This window comes from Mobula hypostoma, chromosome 9 (genome assembly GCF_963921235.1).
Source record: "Mobula hypostoma chromosome 9, sMobHyp1.1, whole genome shotgun sequence".
NCBI classification, from domain to species: Eukaryota; Metazoa; Chordata; class Chondrichthyes; order Myliobatiformes; family Myliobatidae; genus Mobula; species Mobula hypostoma.
The window spans coordinates 104,105,246-104,123,220 of NC_086105.1; the positions used below are offsets into that span (position 1 = coordinate 104,105,246).

General features: G+C 39.8%; 1 long non-coding RNA gene across 1 annotated transcript; it reads right to left on the reverse strand.

Moving 5' to 3' along the window:
• Positions 1 to 11,573: 11,573 nt before the first annotated feature.
• Positions 11,574 to 16,678, reverse strand: LOC134351339 (uncharacterized). The gene is made up of 3 exons (XR_010019128.1): positions 16,597 to 16,678; positions 15,746 to 15,865; positions 11,574 to 11,723 (listed from the first exon to the last, which is right to left on the reverse strand). It is a non-coding gene; the product is annotated as an uncharacterized LOC134351339 (long non-coding RNA).
• Between the last annotated feature and the right edge of the window lie 1,297 nt (positions 16,679 to 17,975).

Consider the following 17,975-nt stretch of genomic DNA (forward strand, 5'->3'; position numbering starts at 1 on the left):
ACCCCGCCCCAGCCTTCCCTCCATACCCCCTGACCCCCGTAGCCACAAGGGCCATATCTAACTCCCTTTTAAGTATAGCCAATGAACTGGCCTCAACAGTTTCCTGTGGCAGAGAATTCCACAGATTCACCACTCTCTGTCTGAAGAAGTTTTTCCTAATCTCGGTCCTAAAAGGCTTCCCCTCTATCCTCAAACTGTGACCCCTCGTTCTGGACTTCCCCAACATCGGGAACAATCTTCCTGCATCTAGCCTGTCCAATCCCTTTAGGATCTTATACGTTTCAATCAGATCCCCCCTCAATCTTCTAAATTCCAACGAGTACAAGCCCAATTCATCCAGTCTTTCTTCATATGAAAGTCCTGCCATCCCAGGAATCAATCTGGTGAACCTTCTTTGTACTCCCTCTATGGCAAAGATGTCTTTCCTCAGATTAGGGGACCAAAACTGCACACAATACTCCAGGTGTGGTCTCACCAAGGCCTTGTACAACTGCAGTAGTACCTCCCTGCTCCTGTACTCGAATCCTCTCGCTATAAATGCCAGCATACCATTCGCCTTTTTCACCGCCTGCTGTACCTGCATGCCCACTTTCAATGACTGGTGTATAATGACACCCAGGTCTCGTTGCACCTCCCCTTTTCCTAATCGGCCACCATTCAGATAATAATCTGTTTTCCTATTTTTGCCACCAAAGTGGATAACTTCACATTTATCCACATTAAATTGCATCTGCCATGAGTTTGCCCACTCACCCAACCTATCCAAGTCACCCTGCATCCTCTTAGCATCCTCCTCACTGCTAACACTGCCACCCAGCTTCGTGTCATCCGCAAACTTGGAGATGCTGCATTTAATTCCCTCATCCAAGTCATTAATATATATTGTAAACAACTGGGGTCCCAGCACTGAGCCTTGCGGTACCCCACTAGTCACCGCCTGCCATTCTGAAAAGGTCCCGTTTATTCCCACTCTTTGCTTCCTGTCTGCTAACCAATTCTCCACCCACACCAATACCTTACCCCCAATACCGTGTGCTTTAAGTTTGCACACTAATCTCCTGTGTGGGACCTTGTCAAAAGCCTTTTGAAAATCCAAATATACCACATCCACTGGTTCTCCCCTATCCACTCTACTAGTTACATCCTCAAAAAATTCTATGAGATTCGTCAGACATGATTTTCCTTTCACAAATCCATGCTGACTTTGTCCGATCATTTCACCGCTTTCCAAATGTGCTGTTATCACATCCTTGATAACTGACTCCAGCAGTTTCCCCACCACCGACGTTAGGCTAACCGGTCTATAATTCCCCGGTTTCTCTCTCTCTCCTTTTTTAAAAAGTGGGGTTACATTAGCCACCCTCCAATCCTCAGGAACTAGTCCAGAATCTAACGAGTTTTGAAAAATTATCACTAATGCATCCACTATTTCTTGGGCTACTTCCTTAAGCACTCTAGGATGCAGACCATCTGGCCCTGGGGATTTATCTGCCTTTAATCCCTTCAATTTACCTAACACCACTTCCCTACTAACATGTATTTCGCTCAGTTCCTCCATCTCACTGGACCCTCTGTCCCTTACTATTTCTGGAAGATTATTTATGTCCTCCTTAGTGAAGACAGAACCAAAGTAATTATTCAATTGGTCTGCCATGTCCTTGCTCCCCATAATCAATTCACCTGTTTCTGTCTGCAGGGGACCTACATTTGTCTTTACCAGTCTTTTCCTTTTTACATATCTATAAAAGCTTTTACAGTCCGTTTTTATGTTCCCTGCCAGTTTTCTCTCATAATCTTTTTTCCCCTTCCTAATTAAGCCCTTTGTCCTCCTCTGCTGAAATCTGAATTTCTCCCAGTCCTCAGGTGAGCCACTTTCTCTGGCTAATTTGTATGCTTCTTCTTTGGAATTGATGCTATCCCTAATTTCTCTTGTCAGCCACGGGTGCACTACCTTCCTTGATTTATTCTTTTGCCAAACTGGGATGAACAATTGTTGTAGTTCATCCATGCAACCTTTAAATGCTTGCCATTGCATATCCACCGTCAATCCTTTAAGTGTCATTTGCCAGTCTATCTTAGCTAATTCACGTCTCATACCTTCAAAGTTACCCCTCTTTAAGTTCAGAACCTTTGTTTCTGAATTAACTATGTCACTCTCCATCTTAATGAAGAATTCCACCATATTATGGTCACTCTTACCCAAGGGGCCTCTCACGACAAGATTGCTAATTAACCCTTCCTCATTGCTCAAAACCCAGTCCAGAATAGCCTGCTCTCTAGTTGGTTCCTCGACATGTTGGTTCAAAAAACCATCCCGCATACATTCCAAGAAATCCTCTTCCTCAGCACCTTTACCAATTTGGTTCACCCAGTCTACACGTAGATTGAAGTCACCCATTATAACTGCTGTTCCTTTATTGCACACATTTCTAATTTCCTGTTTAATACCATCTCCGACCTCACTACTACTGTTAGGTGGCCTGTACACAACTCCCACCAGCGTCTTCTGCCCCTTAGTGTTACGTAGCTCTACCCATATCGATTCCACATCTTCCCGGCTTATGTCCTTCCTTTCTATTGCGTTAATCTCTTCTTTAACCAGCAACGCCACCCCGCCTCCCCTTCCTTCATGTCTATCCCTCCTGAATATTGAATATCCCTGAATGTTGAGCTCCCATCCCTGGTCACCCTGGAGCCATGTCTCTGTAATCCCAACTATATCATAATCATTAATAACAATCTGCACTTTCAATTCATCCACCTTATTACGAATGCTCCTTGCATTGACACATAAAGCCTTCAGGCGCTCTTTTACAACTCTCATAGCCCTTATACAATTATGTTGAAAAGTGGCCCTTTTTAACGCTTGCCCTGGATTTGTCGGCCTGCCACTTTTACTTTTCTCCTTTGTACTTTTTGCATCTACCCCCACTTTACACCCCTCTGTCTCTCTGCACTGGTTCCCATCCCTCTGTTGTGAACTAACCTCCTCTCGCCTAGCCTCTTTAATTTGATTCCCACCCCCCAACCATTCTAGTTTAAAGTCACCTCAGTAGCCCCCGCTAATCTCCCTGCCAGGATATTGGTCCCCCTAGGATTCAAGTGTAACCCGTCCTTTTTGTACAGGTCACGCCTGCGCCAAAAGAGGTCCCAATGATCCAAAAACTTGAATCCCTGCCCCTGCCCCCTGCTCCAATCCCTCAGCCACGCATTTATCCTCCACCTCAGGCATTTCCTTTACATGTTCGACCAGTCTGTTGTTGCCAGTACAATCTTCTATGCGGTGGTGTGCTGGGGCAGTGGCATCAACACGGGCAATGCCAACAGGCTCAATAACAGATGAGAAAGTCTGGCTCTGTTATAGGAGTCAAACTGGACACACTGGAGAAAGTGGTAGAACAAAGGACCCTATGGAAATCCTGGCAATTCTGGTCAATGTTTCTCACCCTCTGCATGCCACTTTGGTTGAACAGAGGAGCTCCTTTAGTAATAGACTAAGACAACTACACTGCTCCAAAGAGTGCTTTGTGAGGTCATTCTTACCCTCAGCCATTAGGCTCTATAATGAGTCAACCTATAGCCAGAGAAGTAATGACCCCCCCCTCATGTTAGACTGTTTGAGGTAACTTATTTTTTATTCTTTCTTACTTCTCTTCTAATACTTGTATATTTGTATATCCGTGCAATTGTAATGCTACTGTGACACTGTAATTTCCTTTGGGATCAATAAAGTATCTATTTATCTGTAACAGGGCAAACACAGTATACTGGATAATTATAACCAGGCAAACTGCTTGCACTGGAATAAAATTACAAAGGAATAACTGTCTAGTGTCTCCTGGTATAAACAAAAAAACAAGATAAATTGATCATACTGGTATACTGTGACATAAAGACTAGCTGAATACAGTATGCTGGCATATAATTACAATTAGGCAAATTGGTATACCAAATACATGGAGATAAACTGGTATATTATTACATTAAGGCATGTGAATAAGACAGCATTCAGTTACATTAAGGTAAGCTGGTGTGCAGGTGCATTAAGGAACTTGAATATATATGTATAGTGTACTAGTGTATAAGACAGACTGATTATCTGATGTACAGTCAAAAAAGGCAAACATTAAAATATTATAATAACATGCCAAATTGAACAATGTATATTCAGTACACTGGCATGCCAAATACAATGAAAAATTTTAACCTGAGCCACGTGAGTGGCAACCTGGCACTGCGGATCATCCATCTGACATTTTTATTATAACTTTAATGGGATGATTTTTTTTCAGAGAATAGAGTACAGGTAACAAACAAAAAATTGTTTCTTGAAAGCATAATACAGTGAAAATTATATCTGTTGGTGTCACAATCTAAATGCTTAATGTGCTCACTTCAATTTCTTCTGTTTACTTTTTTAACACATTTGTAAATTGATTGCAATCGAACGGACAATTCCTCTTAAAATAGCCAAAGAAAGACATTGATAAAAACACAAGGTGCATCAATCCATTCCCAGTCAAATAATTTAGCAGGGGTGTACTTCCTCCAAATTTTACGTCCGTAGACTTTAATGGGATCTCAATTTCAAAGGGGAACGTTGCAACCAATCTATACCTGTACCTTTTACACAAGGCATGGTGATCAAAGCAAGTTCTATACTACATGTGTACATGATAACACACACTATAACTTGTTTTTATACTTTGCACAGCACATGCCTCTGGGTAAAGAAATTTTTACTTCTTGTGCTGCGTGCAAAATCTGAGTTCTTTAAATTCTTGTATATTAACCGGTGCAAAACTCACTCCACAAAGATCTTTTCCAGTGTGGAAAAGTACTAAATAATCTGCGAGTTTTTTAACTGTATCCACCATTTTCTATAGCCTTTTCTGTTTCTGAGTTTTGGTATTTCCATACCAGATTGTGATGCAATCAGTTAGCATACACTCCACTGTGCATCTATAGAAGCTTGTCAATGTTTTTTGTGACTTGCCAAATTTACACAAACTTCTAAGAAAGTTGAGACATTGCCGTGCCTTCTTTGTGATCACTCTTATGTGCTGGTCCAAGGACAGATCCTCCAATACGTCAACACCAAGTAATTAAAGGTGCTGAGCCTCTCCATCTCCATCCCATAATGAGGACTGACTCATCAACCTCCAACCTCCTCCTACAGTTGATAATCAGCTCTTAGGTTTTGCTGACGTTGAGTGAGAGGTTATTGTCAAGGCACCACTCAACCAAATTTTCAATCTCCCTCAAATATGCTGATTCATCATCACCATTGATTTGGCCATCAATAGAGATGTCATCAGCAAACTTAAATATAACATTGGAACTGTAATTAGCTACACAGTCATAAGTATAAAGTGAGTAGAGTATGGAGCTAAGCCCACAGCTCTGTGTTGCACTTGGACTGATTGTGGAGTTCAGTGCTTAATTTGGTTCAGGGAACAAGGAGCAAGAGGGCAGTGGCATTAGATAATATATCAACACTTTAAAAAAAACATGTTAGGGTTTCATTGGTGGAATACACACAATGATGTTAACAAACAATACTCTTCTTTGAGAAAAAGAGCATCAGAATATTATTGCTACATATACTCAAAAGTGGTCTCATTGCCTGGAGTGTTTCATTTAAAGATATAACCTAAATTAAACAAAATATTTAGGTAGGTTTCCTAAAACTTTGTCAGATTACTGTTACAATAACTTTGATTGTTCATTTAGTAGTGTCATGAATTCACTGTTATTATTCTAAATATTTTTCCAATCAATTGGCCAAAAGAAACATCAAATAGTTGTATTTCTGCATTGTAATTAAGGGGAGAAATTGTCAGGGATATTGCTAACTTTCCAGCTGTTCTGAAAATCATTCACTGAGCAACCAAGATGATGAGCTGGTAGAAGGTTATTGGCTCAATCTCTGAACCATTGTGTAGTAGAATACTTTGCAACAGTGGGAAAGGTGAGACTCAAAGATTCAAGATCCGAAGTACATTTTTTGTCAGTCGATACAGTATATAACCCTGAGATTCTTCTTCCTCACATATAGCCACAAAACAAGGAAAAACCATGTAACCCATTTATAGAAAAAACATCAAACCCACAATGCGCAAAAAAAGAACTAATCTCCTAATCACACAAGCGACGAGAAAAAAGTGAGCAAGAAACACAGAATACAGAGCACCAAATCACAGGGACATCGAAAGAGTCCAAGCACGTTCAGTTCAGTTCATTTCATTTCAATCCAGTGCTGTGTCTCTCACTATCTGCAGGTCACAGTACTAACCTGCTCTGATCAAAATTGCACAAAACAGCAACAAAAAATAGGAGCGTCAGGGAAAAGAGCTAACATAGATCTTGAAAAAAAGGTTTACCAAAATAAGGGCTTGAAATTAATAATATATTTCTTGAGATAGAGTCATAGAGTATGACCAACATAGAGTATGGTATCTTCTTGAGCTAGCCCCATTTGCCTGCATTAAGCCTATATCACTCTAAACCTTGCCTATCCACACACTTGAACCAATTTCTTTAAACATTGTAGCTATGTCCATCTCTACTACTTCCACTGGCATCTCAGTCCACACACACCATCACTGTGTGAAAAATTTACCCCTCAGGTTCCTTTAAAGCTTTCCCTCTCACTTTAAATCTACAAGCATTAGACTCTCCAACACTGGAAAGAAGAGTGTGCACATTCACTTTATCTATGCCTCTCATGATTTTATAAACCTTTATACAATCAACTCTCAATCTCCTGGGCCCCTGGGAGTAAAGCCTCCGCCTATCCGGTCTCTCCTTATAACTCCAGACTTGGCAACAGGATCTTTATACAGGTTTGGCTGCCTTTTCATTATTTTGTTTGGGTGTCAAATCAGAATGATCCATGTTGCCCTACATGAGATGTTTTTCATACAAATTAAACAGACTGAATCAATGGTAGCACTTTGTCACCATTTATAATCAAGGCACTGAAATAGCAGCTTTCACCAAAGCACAACTACAATGATGTCTTGAACAAGCGAAGATCTACTGATATGAACATTTGAATCATTGTTGGACATGATCCACACAATAGCTCTGGCACTCACTAAAACCATGCAGCTTTTAACATTTATTTAAATAATCAAAGAGACCTATTGTCAAAATCCTCACACAGCATAAAAAAATTTATTCAAAGCTTTCTCAAGGAAAGGATCACTGGAAACAGTACAAGTTAGTTGCAATCTACCTCTCCCAGTTCAGAAGGCTTCAGGGATGGCACAGTAGTCTAGTGGTTAGCACGACGCTTTACAGTACAGGAGACCTGTGTTCAATTCCTGCCGCAGCCCGTAAGGAGTTTGTACGTTCTCCCCTGTGACCCCATGGGTTTCCTCCCACATTCCAAAGACCTACCACTTGGTAGGTTAATTGGTCATTGTTAATCAGTCTCAGATTAAATCTGGGGATTGCTGGGCGGTGTGCCTCGAAGGGTCAGAAGGGCCTGTTCTGTGTTGTATCTCAATAAATAAATTGAAAGATTCAGAAACAGCATTATTATCACGAACTTATTTGATGTGAAATTTGTTGTTTTGAAGCTGCAGTACAGTACAAAGTCATGAGTTATTACAAGTTACAAAATAAATATATAGTGCAAGAAAAAGGAATAGCAAGATAGTTCCGGTGGAGGAGGGGGAGAAGCTGTTCCAATGTTTTTACCAGTGGGTCTTTGGGACCCTGTAACTCCTCCCCAATGGTAGTGATAAGAAGTGGGCATGTCCCAGATTTTTATTTCAAATTTTTTTTAAAATCATGATATTCATATAAATAATAAGATATAAAGATACATTTGTGTTATCTGGTGTGCGATTTGTTGGAACTTGCATAGTTTGCTATTTAAAATAATACAAAAATCATTAAGAAGGTCAAATTTGTTTGTGCCAAATATTCTGCATTCAATGTGCTCATTAAAATACAATTATTTCATTCTGTACTTTAACAGAAATGTTAAGTTTGGAATTTAACCATTTGAAAAAACCCTAAACATTTTAGAATGTGTGTTATATAATAATCTGACAAATATTCCTCTTTTATATAAACTTCTGGTTTTGATATCAGTCTTTCATAGAAAGAGCTGAAGATTTGTTTAATCCAATATTATCCAACCAAAATCTTCCCCTGAGTAATTTTGACCTAAACCCTTGTTTTGTTAAGTGTAATGACAACTGGGAGATTATATAACATCTGACATTGTGTAGTTCTGCCCTTTTGAGCTGTTTTCTTTCTTTTCCCCCATTAATGTAGACTGCATTTCTGACTTTGTGTAATTTGCATCCAACGACAATCTGCAGCATTACCTAGGCAACGCTGAAGACATTCAGAGAGATCAGTGCTCAGAGACCTCAACTATCTTCGTTTTTTTGCAAGAATGCTCCAGTTCCAATAGGAAGCAGCAACTTATCGACCAATGCAAACCATTTTTATTCTATTAACCTTTTCTTCATCTCTACTGCAGGCCTGGTCATTACACTCCAGTAGTAAGATCTCACCCAAACAAATGTTCATAGACCTTTTAGACTTTTCATGTCTGTATCTTACAAAGATTTTGTTATCCAAAACCGGAGTTTTTTTTTAAATAAGCACTTAGTTGAGATCTGCCTGTAGTTTTTTTCTGATTACCATGAGTGCATGTAACATTTGCTAATTAAAACTGCTCCAAATTCTATTAGAGAATTTTTACATCCAAGTACTAAAAGGCTTTTCAGTATTTAATGAAACAAATAGCAAATGGCAACTATTTTGTGAATCCTTTTAGTTTTAAGAACTTTTGAACTTTGAAGTAAATATACTGATTCATCACTGTCACCATGGCAGTTTCAAAATTCCGTGGTCACTACTGTCTTCATCTACAAATTTACAAGAATATTTTGCTGTGTTCATATAGAGACAAGGGAGTTGATGTCTGTTCAGGTGTTTTTATAGGCATAAAATGCTACCTTACTCCAAAATGTGCCAAATCCATTTACTTTTCTGAGTCTGGACCTCCAAATTCAGCCTCAAAATTTTGTGGGGAATCTTGTGGACTAACCCTGCGAAGGTCTGAGATTCAAAACATTAATTGTTTCTCTCTCTATATAGATGCTGCATGACCTGTTGAGTTTTTCTAGCATTTTCTGTTTTTATTTCAGATTTCCAGTAGCTATGATTTTTCTTTTGATCTTCAACCAAGGTCAGTAGACTTAATGCTGTTACGTACCCCGTAACTGGGTTGCCAAACCAGCAGAAATGGATCACTCAGTTGGAGTCTGGAGTACTAGAACTAAGAAAGTTTTATTAAAGAAACAAGCAACACAGTAATCGAAAGGATAATAAATGCAACAGTTCAGCAATGATAACCACACATGTGCACAGAATTAAGATAACAGCATTAATCAAGCTCTATCGTTGTCTAGGGGTAAATGACCAAATTTCAAAGTGACTCAAAGTTCAGTCCAGTTTAGTAGTTCAGTTCGCAGTAATCGTTGCCATGGCGATGGACAACGTGCGGGGAGAGAGAGAGAGAACAAGAACAACTGATCATTCAGAACGGCTTCACTCACAGACCGGCGATATGGCTCACAAGCAACTTTTGGGCGGGTCCTTGTTGATGTCACCTGAGGTCACCGACTGTGACCCCTCCTCCAGATGCGGTCGATCCTCTGCAGTGAACCCGGCACCCAGGCAAGGGCGGACACACACCGGGTTCCCGCTGATCGTACCTTTCCACCCTGGCCGTTGTCTGGTACTTCTCACCCACTCGTGAGAGGCGCACCGCTTCCAGGGTCTCGTTACCTCGGGTGGCGTGTCCTGCCTTAGCGAACCTGTCCCTTTTTATCCCCCTGCTGGGGTATCGCCTGTCCACCACTTCAAACAGTTCAGGGTTCAAAGGGGGAGCCGCTCCAGACAGCTCTCTCTCCCCCGTCCCTTCATTACACATCTCCAGACGCTGCTCCATTGTTCCTTATCTCTCCTTCCCCTGAGGGCAGGTGGCAGACCACTTGCTGATGCCACTGATGCTAGCCCAGGCCAGCAAACATCTTAATTTTATGTGTATTCTCGTCACAATGCAAATTAGGACTTACGTAGCCAAGCTTTGATTGGCACTGGGCGGGCCTGATTTTGCCAGAACGTGAGGAGAATATTGAACTATTCAAGTATGGAGTTTAGTTTAGTCTGAATGAGGGTTACAGCAGGAGACAGAGAGACAGAATCAGGTGATGCAATGAAGATTGCACCTTTCAGTGAAGATACAAATATACAGCTTTAGTGCTTCTTTCATTCATTCATTGTTTTGAGTTTTCTTCTGTTTCATGGATGTCTGTGAAGAGTACGAATTTCAGGTTGTCTACTGTATACATTCCCTGATATCAAATGGAACCACTGAACTAATGAGTCATTGAACCATTGATATGGTTAATGGTAACTGGTTTATTAATATCACACGTAGCAAGGTATAGTGACAAACTTTGTTTGCATGCCATGCATACAGATCATTTCACCATATCAGTACATCGAGGTAATACAAGGGAGAAACAATAGCAGAATACAGAATCAAATGTAACAGTTATCATGAAAGAGCAGTGAAGGCAGACAGTAGCACACAAGATTGTGAGATCAACGGTCCAGTTTATCATAAAGAGGTCCATTCAATAGTTTTATAAGAGCAGGAAAAGCTGCAATCCAGTTTGGCTTCAGATAGTTTCCATGACAAAAGGTACTCTTGATGGCTAGAAACTGGCTTGTGATGAATATAGACCATACTCTTGATGTTCTTGTGCGTAACATCTTTATACACTGTGCAATGGAATTGCTTGGAAATAAAAACAATCAAATTTTAAATGTCTCCTTCATGGTCTGGCTTGATCTGAATTGTCTATGAGTCTGGTATGACACACATTGTGTATGACTCTGGCACAAATAGTAGAGCCTCTGCCTCACACTGCTAATGGGATTTCTCTGTGTGCTCCAGATTTCTCCCACATCTGAAAGACGTGCAGGTTGATCAATTGCCCCTGGTGTGTAGGTGCATGGTAGAGTCTTGGGGGAGTTGATGAATATATGGGGTGGTATCAACAGGATTAATCTAGGATTGGAGTAAGTGGGTGGTTGACACAGATTCAGTCAGTTGAAAGGCCTGTTTCAATGCATGGAGAGCTGCCTCAATGACTATTACCCAGATGCACTCACATCTACTGTGATGAAGTCCTTTAAGAGGTTGGTCAACTGCTGCTTAAGCAAGGACCTGGACCCGCAGCAATTTGCCTATTGCCACAATAGGTCTACAGTGGATGCAGTCTCACTGGCTCTCCATCTGAGAATGTTGGGATTGAACTCTGAAATCTGACACCCTGAGCGTTTATAGCATCGTGCTAACTGCTGCACTACAGTGGCGACCATCTATAGAAATTTGCGAGAGTCTTTGGTGACATACCAAGTCTTCTTAAACTCCTAATGAATTATAGCCGCTGGTGTGCCTTCCTTGTAATTGCATCAATATGTTGGGCCCAGGACAGAACTTTAGAGATGTTGAAACCCAGGAACTTGAAACTGCTGATTCTGTGATGAGGACTGGTGTGCATTCCCTTGGATTCTTGTTTCATGAAGTCCACAATCACTTCCTTGGTCTTACTGACGTTGAGTGCAAGATCGTTATTGCGACACCACTACCTTGCTCCTGTATGCCTCCACGCCACTATCTGAAATTATGACAATAGTTGTGTCATTGGCAAATTTATTAATGCTGTTTGAGCTGTGCCTAGCCACACATTCATGAATGTAGAGACAGTAGAGCAGTGGGCTAAGCACACAGTGTTAATTATAACCTTGTTAGCGAAGAGGAGATGTTAATTCTGATCCTCACTGACTGTGGTCTCATGGTGAGGAAGTCAAGGATCCAGTTGCACAAGGAAGTACAGAGGCCCAGGTTTTGAGGCTTGTTCATTAGTCCAGTGGATATGATTGTGTTGAATGCTGAACTGTAATCAAGAAACAGCAGCCTGATGTAGATTTTGCTATTGTTCAGGATGCACCCTCTCCAGAACAATCACGGCTTTCCTAACATATGGCAACCAGCACATTACTCCAGATGTGGCCTAACTAATATTTGCACTATAACCTCCCAGTTCTTACATTCAGTGCCCCATTTACTAAAGAAGGTATCCTGTATGCCTTCTTTAGAAGTCACCTCCTATTTGTAAATTAGCTTTGTCCCACTTTTATAGTACAGGGTAACTTTTAAAAGTATAATGTTTCAATGGACATTTTGCCAAGTAGGTTTTGACATGAATTATACTGGCAACCATGTACCAAAAATATTAAGAATTATCTCTGGCCATATCATGAGGCAGCTGTTGGTTAAAAAAAATATCAGAATCAGGTTTAATATCACCAGCATATGCCGTAAACGTAGCAGCAGCAGTGCAATGCAATACATGATAAATATAGAAATAAATAAATAAAATTACAGTAAGTATATACGTGTATTAAATAGTTAAGTTAAAAATAGTGCAAAAAATGAAATAAGAGCATCACTAATGTTCTTTTAATGCAAGACTGGCATATTGTTATGGCACAGTTTTACAAGTTTCGATCATCCTCTGCTCCCGTGATACCAATGAATTTTCACCGACATGTAAAGGAGGCGATTGTTTCATTGTTACTCCTCTCCTAGCAGACGGTAACCAGTTGATCACATACATAATAAGAGTCATACCGGAGACTTTCTGATCTGTATGTTGCTGTGCTAAGCAGCTGCTTTTCCCACTGAGCCATCATCTAAAACATAAATAACGTAAGTCTGGGAGATCACTCTGCCACGTTCTGTAATGCTTATGACATTATCCGAATCTCTCAATTAGATTAAAGTATTGTAATCCACTACCAAACATCCATTATTCCCCATATAAATTAAATCTGTATTTATGAGTCATTTAAACCACACAACCATGTGTACTGCAAATGACAATGAGAATATCAGACAGATTTTTTTTCAGACTCATTGACTCAATTATATTGTTTTCAAAGTGATTGTCTTTCCCCTAATTTTGTTTCAATTAGAAATGTCATTGGTCCAATGAAATGCATTAAGTTATCGTTTGTCAAAACTAAATGGGCACAGCATTAATTCATGTGAAACATGAATAATAAGAACCTCTAATGACTGAATCAGAGGAATAATAATGGTTATACTCAAATGAGACGAGGTTTTCAAATGAAGCAATTTATCACATCCTCGTTCACATTGTATTATGGAAGACTGCATGGAACAGGCAGTTGGTAACCCACTGAGACGCTAAACAGGCATATCTACAAGTCCATCGGAAGACTTCCACCTTTTGCTACCTCAGTGAACACCTTCCCTTTTGTATTTTAGCTTCCTAACATTCCTTTCTCCTCTCTATTGGAGTTGGATGTCTACTGGGTTGATATTGCACATCTGTTGGTGAGTTTTCAAATCTAGCCTGCACAGAATAAAATTTCTAATGGTCAATAGTACAAAGCGCAGAGATTCAATCTAGATCTTTTAAAGAAAAGTTCAAAGCTCAACATTCAAAGTAAATTTTATTATCAAAGTACATATTTGTCACCACATACAACCATGAGATTCATCTTCCTGCGGACATTCTCAGCAAATCTATAGAATGGAAACTATAATAGGGTGAATGAAAGTGCAACCAGATTTCAGAAAATGACAAACTATACAAATATAAATAAATAGTGTTAAATAATGAGATCATGAGATAATGAGTTAAAGAGTCCTTGACATGAGATCATTGGTTGTAGGAGTATCTCAGGGATGGGCAAGTGGGTGTAGTTAACCCATTTTATTAAAGAGTCTGATAGTTGTGGGGAAGTAACTATTCTTCATACAGGTAGTACAAGTCCTGAGGCTCTTGTATCTTCTACCTGATGGTAGAGATCTCTGATGATGGGTGCCGATTTCCTACAACAGTATTTCATGTAAATGTGCTCAATGGTGGGGAGAGCTTTACCTGTGATGCACTGGGCCTAATCCACAACCTTTTGTAGGATTTTCCATTCAAAGGCATTGGTGATTCCATACCAAGCTATGATGCAGTAAAGAAAAGTGGTGATAAAGAAATAAAGAGAGGAAAAATTATGAAGATATTGAACTAAGAGCCAAAAGCATTGACGCGTTGTAAGATTGCAACAAATGGAAATATTTCGTCAAACTTGTAGAGATGTTAATTTATTATTTAGCATTAACAGAAACACAATAGGTCTCCACCTAGTCCATTATATGGCAAGTAAACTGCACTTGAACATGAATGAGCCTGCAATAAATTGTTTCATTTGCAAAAGCTGATCACATTTGACTATGACCTCTTATAGTCATTGTTATTCCTTTGATTTACTCATTAAGGTTCTATTATTCATGCTTCCCTTGAATTAATATTGTGCTTCTTTGGTTTTGACAAATTATTCACAAGCTTATACCAGCATTAGATACATAAGAAATTATGTCAACTGACACTCATTTTCCTGCAGGGATTATTGGTTATCGATCATAAGAAGGTGCCGTAAATACTTTTGGTTCTCCTTTCCTAACCAGAGTTATTTACATCACCCCAGTGCTCTATGAAACGTATAAGCACAGACCCAGAATCACGTGCAGTCCTGTGGTAGGTTGAATTACCAGATGAATGAGTAGTCTTTGGGGTACTGCAAGTCTGTGTCTTTATTGATGCTTTGCTGCACTCTTGAGTGCTCGGTGGAGGGTGCAGATGTTTTTTTGCTGGTGGGGGGGTCATTGCTTTTCTGCTGCTTATGCGAGGGAGGAGGAGCTGGAGGGGCTTCGGGATTCTAACATTTAACTGTCATTTATTCTTTGGAGCACTCCTCTGTTTTCATGGATGTTTGTGAAGAAAAGGAATTTCAGTATGTATATTGTATACAATTCTCTGACATAAAATTGAACCTATTGCACTTTTTTGCCTTGTGGACTTAATACCAAAACAGCCAAAGTATTTGGATGCTAAATTTGGAGGACTATCCTGCCAATGATTTTCCAATAAATTAAGAAAGGAGTAACATAGAATTTATAATAGTTCAATTGTTCAGTGACTTAAATTACAGAAGTTCATTCTAAATTTTTTTAAGAAATGAGACTATTAACTGAAAACATCAAAAGGTATTATTTCTTTTGTTCAATGCATACAAATTCAAGCCAGTTGTGCATTTGACAATGATGGACAATGGAATTCTGTAAAAATTCAACACACATGCATGCACTCAATCAATTAAAATAGGCAAAGTGAAAATCAAAGGAAAAAAATTGAAAATAAGATTGCATGAGGTTGAATAATCAATCAACATAATGAAAACATACTCTGTATTGGTTCTATAGTTGGTTGGAATAAGCTTTACAGTGATAATGTAATTACAAAATTTTAGAAGATAACAGAGTTGATACTCCTTTTAAAGTCATTATCGTCAATCAGCTTTGAGCTAAATCCAACTGTAATGTGTTAGTATAACATGATTAAAACACCAGTTATTGCTGTAGAACTGATTAAACAAGTCTCTATATTCGACACTTGTGAGCATCTGAGTCATAACAGATAGGCATTCAAAATCTATAAGTCCATGAGAGCAGAGGACTCAAGTGTTGCAGGTTGGCATGCTACAACTGGGAGGACACTCTCACCATTGAATCAAAGACCAGATATCAAGCCTCAGAGCACTATAGTCACTTTACCTTCCATGAAAGAGATCCTTTTTTAATCACGTGGACCCGCTTTATGAATCCTTCTTCATTCATGATAGTTACATCAAATTTGATCAAAGGAGGCAGCACTGATAGTTGATCAGTTCAACTCTTAAGGGGAATATTTACAGAAAGAAGATTTTCAGTTCATTTGCTGTTAAGATTAGTATTTTTAACAAAGTACAATGGTACATTTTACCTGTACAAATGCTAAATTTAGAAGATCTTCTCAATTAATCTTCTAAAATGAATGATGTTAAGAACACTGTCTGAGAAAACGTAGGCCCCAGCTTGCCAATGGGAATATGTTGTCCCTTTTACTGCAGCAAGTGATATGGAGACCTGCTGAGTATATTTAAAGTGCTCCTTTCTTTCAGTCCTAGTCCCACAACAAAGCCATGTTGTGGCTTTGCAATGGTCTTTCAACTGTTGTGCAACAGCCAAACTCCCCTTCTATCTCGTACAGTTTTTCTACTGGTGTGTGCTGGTAATAAAGTAATAACCAATGACATCCTTACTGCTCTAGCTCCTGAGCTTACAGGGCCTGACCATTCCAGAAAATCCGGTTGGTAATGAGTCAGTGTGAAGCCAAGAAAGAGCATTTTTCTGATGTTATCTGGTATGCTGTCTAGTATGAGGTAATCTTTAATTAAACTCTGCACACATTAGCACACTGAGCTGAAAGGTTTGCTGAATCAAATGCTGCCTGCGGAGCAAATACACGCCACGGGAGATTAAAGAGAATAACTAGTATGTTTTCCACAAGAAAAATCAATCAAAAACGACTTAATAAACTGTGTCTTACACTCAGTCCGATATTGATATTGGATGATTTATCTTACCACAGACTGAACTGAAGAGAATGTCACTTAACAGGATGCGTTTCACTTCTGCGTTGAAAAGCCGGATGGCAGCAGATGAAAGTTAAACCCAGACGATAGCCCTTTGACCTCCAGCAAAGGGATCTTAAACTGGCTAAGCATTGATCCTGTCTGCAACAGGCCACTACCTCATAGAACACTTAAACTCGTATTCGATAGAACACCGTGGAACTTCAGTGCAATTGTTTCAGTTTCAAACTCTGCCCATTGTTGCTGAATTGTGCATCAACCTGGTCAGTAAAGGAAAGCAAAAGCAAAATCAGAATTAAACCTCACAATGCTGAAAATATGCAGCAGATCATAAGAAACCACAGAGGGTGGTGGACTTTGTACAATACTACTTCAGTAATTAGCCACACTACGACCATTTTAACCACTTCGGTGGATGTGTTTTGTTTGAATTGTGTTACTTCGTGTATAATTTTCATCTTATTTATGCTTTTGTTGTGAATGTTGTATCTCTGATGTTAGGTGCCCACGATGCTACTGCAAGCAAGATTATCATTGCACCTGTGTGTACGACAATAACCCCAACTTTCAACTTTAGGGCCAAGCAGCATTTGTGCAGCTGGAATATAGAATTAATGTTTTGGAATGAACACCTTTCATTGATTTTCACAGATAATAGAAGGTTATCAGTCTGAAGGATTGGCTCTGTTTTCCTCTCCACCAACACTAAGCTGCCTGACCTGCCAAGATTTTCAGCACTTCCAAAGGAACCACTGGAGGAAGCTCCTGGACACTCAGAACGAACGCGTTGTGCTGATTTTATTGGAGCCCAAGGTTCAAATGAACAAATTTTCATTCTAGCCCAACAAAAATAATCACCCAACTGCTGCTGGCTGCTCCATGCCTCTCACAACCCCATCTCAACATCTCTCACCCTCACTTCAGGGTTTGGCTTCCACCTCCTCAATTTTTACCCCCTTCAACACAATAGGGATTAATTTCACTTCTTGTGTGCTCAGACAGGTTTTTCCTCCAATCGACTATTTAAACAAGGCCTTGTCATGGAAATGGCTCAGGCCTCACACAGTCCAGAGACTGCAGGCTATTTTATTGCCCAGATCTGCAATTAACTTTAGACAGCTGAGCAGGAGTAAAGGGGTAGTTAATGAGGGTTTCTTGCTCTGCTTGCTACCACCCACAGTGTTCACTGTTCATGCACTGCACTGAATTTGGACTTTTGATTCACAAGAGGGGGTTTCCTAAGGCACTTTGCCAAGGCTTCAATCGCACTGCCACTTGTCTTGGAAATTCTCCGTGACCTTCACCTAAAGAAAGAGAGTGGTGTAGACATTATAGGACGGGAGGTGCAGGGTTTTACTGAACATCACCTT